Source organism: Gekko japonicus, unplaced genomic scaffold, assembly GCF_001447785.1.
Source record: "Gekko japonicus isolate JY-2015 unplaced genomic scaffold, Gekko_japonicus_V1.1 scaffold358, whole genome shotgun sequence".
In the NCBI taxonomy this organism is placed as follows: Eukaryota; Metazoa; Chordata; class Lepidosauria; order Squamata; family Gekkonidae; genus Gekko; species Gekko japonicus.
In genome coordinates, this window is record NW_015161962.1 from 499,241 (window position 1) to 501,637 (window position 2,397).

A 2,397-nucleotide genomic window follows, 5' to 3' on the forward strand; every position below is an offset into this window, starting at 1 on the left:
AGCAGGGTCTCGGCTGCCTCCCCACCCCCCAGCGCTGTGGGGAATGGGTTGTGAGTTCTTTTCTTCCCTTGAGCTGTTGGTGGGAGCTCCGTGGGATGTGGCAGAGGCCCGTGGATTTTTTCTGTTTTTTCTGATGAGTGCCACCGCATGTCCCCCCCTCCCCTCTCCGCACCCCTCTGGTTTTTTCTGCTTCCAGGACGAGCGCCCTCGGACTCTTTCGCCCTCCCCTTTTGGGGCATTCTGCCCTCATTGTTTTTCGTTGTGTTTTTTCTCTCTCCTCTCCCGTAGCCGCCGCCGCCCAGTGGGCTGCCTAGGATGCCTTTTGCTGAGCTTATGGGGCGCCCCTCCCTCCCTCCCTCCCTTAGGAGCCGCCCGCCTGCCCGCCAGGCTCTGGGCAGAGTTTGCTTGCCTCTAGTTTGTACATATTGGTGATTTGCACTTGACCCGTCTCCTGCCCCGCCCTCCCCGAAGGAAAGTCCAGTTCCAGGCAGAGGCAGAGGAGCTGATGGCCCCTCCCCCCCCACACAGACACTCTCCCCCTCCCTCGTGGCCGCGGGGAGGAGAGGGGAGGGCTCCGCTCCCATCCTTGGACAGGAGGTTATTTTTTCTCTTCCTCTTCGGAGTTATCCATTTGTTCTTTGGGGAAAAGAGATATTTCCCCCTTACTGCTGTTTAGAGGCCTAATTTTATATGTATTAAGACAAGAACCAAATTAAACTTGGATGTTATCAAGTTAAAATTATTGTAAAAGTTTAAATATATATATATTATATAAATGCAATAAAGACTTGAGAGAGAGAGAGACCTGCTGGAAGTGTCTGAGGAAATGGTGCAGGCCGCCTCCTGCAGGGTCCTGAAGAGGCGAGGGGAGGGGGGCCTCCCTCTCAGGAGCCGGGGGTCTCGGCCTTTGGGGGGGGCCATCTGTAGTGGCCCCGGTGTCTCTGCTCCCCCCCCCCAGCAGTGCTGTGCTGACAGTTCCAGCCTTTCTGGTTCCTAGTTCATCAGCAGAGGCGGCACCCCTTGATTGAGGCTAATGCAGTCTTGGGATCCGTCAGCAGGAGCCTTGTGTCCAGGTGGTCGTTCCGCTCTCTTCTGCTCTGGTCAGGGGCCTCACCTGGAGTCCTGGGTCCAGTTCTGGGCACCACATTTTAGGGAGGATGCTGACAAGCTCGAGCGTGTGCAGAAGAGGGCAACCGGGATGGTGAGAGGGTTGGAATCCCGGTCTTACGAGGAAAGGCTGAAGGAGTCGGGTCTGTTTAGCCTGGGAAAGAGAAGGCTCAGAGGGGACACGATTGCAGTCTTCAAGTATCTGAAGGGCTGTTGTGTAGAAGACCAGGCGAGTGTCAGGACTTCTTCCCCCTTTCCTCCAGCAGACTGGAGCACCTGCAGGAAAAGTTCTTCCCTGAGCAGGAGGAAAGGGCGTGTTGGGGGGGAGGGGGGGTTAGAGGATCTGAGAGATGGAGAAGCCCCACCCACTGGGGGCCGCTGGGCTTTCGCCACTGTGTGACCCAAGAGTGTTGGAGGGGGTGGACCATTGGCCTGACCCACCAGGGCAAGTGTTCTGGTGTTCTTAGAACCATCGAATCACAGAATGTCAGAGTTGGAACTGGGACCTTGCAGGTCATCTAGTCCAACCCCCTGCACTCTGCAGCAGAGCCGAGAAAGATAGCCCTGCAACATCCCCGAAAGAGGGTTGTCCAGCCTCCGCTTGAAAACGTCCAGCGAAGGAGCATCCACCACCTCCCGAGGCAGACTGTTCCACGGCTCAACCACCCTGACAGTCAGAAAGTTTCTCCTGATATTCAGCCGGTATCGACTCCCTTGTGATTTCCACCCATTAGATCTAGTCTTGCAATCCGGAGCAAGAGAGAATAGATCCACTCCATCTTCTACACGACAGCCCTTCAGATACTTGAAGACTGCCATCCTGTCCCCTTCTTCAGCTGGCCAGTCCCGGAGCTTTTGAGAGTCAAACTCGGCAGCCTGGGTTGGCCGGGTGTCCAAGTGGAGAGGTGTCCAGGGCAGGGGTCATTTCGTAGAAAAAGAGCTAGGGGAACTCATTAGCATAACTCATTAGCATATGCCACACCCCCTGACATCAGGGGCCCGGCGGTGGACCTGCAAGGCCAGCGGGAGTGCAAGGAAGCCCCGCGGAGGCCCTCCCTGGCCCCAAGCAGGCAGGGGTGGGGAGAGGCGGGGAGGAAGCAACTTACCCTCCCTGTTCTGCCTCCTCCTGGCTGAATGAGGACCGGAAGTGGGGCGGCCAGAAGCAGGGGGCGGGGCTTCATCATGTGCCCCGCCCCCGTACCTCACCCGGGGGAACTGCGATCCCCCGTGATCCCCCTCGAAATGACCTCTGGTGTCAGCTATGCTGTCATGCGGGTTGGGGAGATCTGT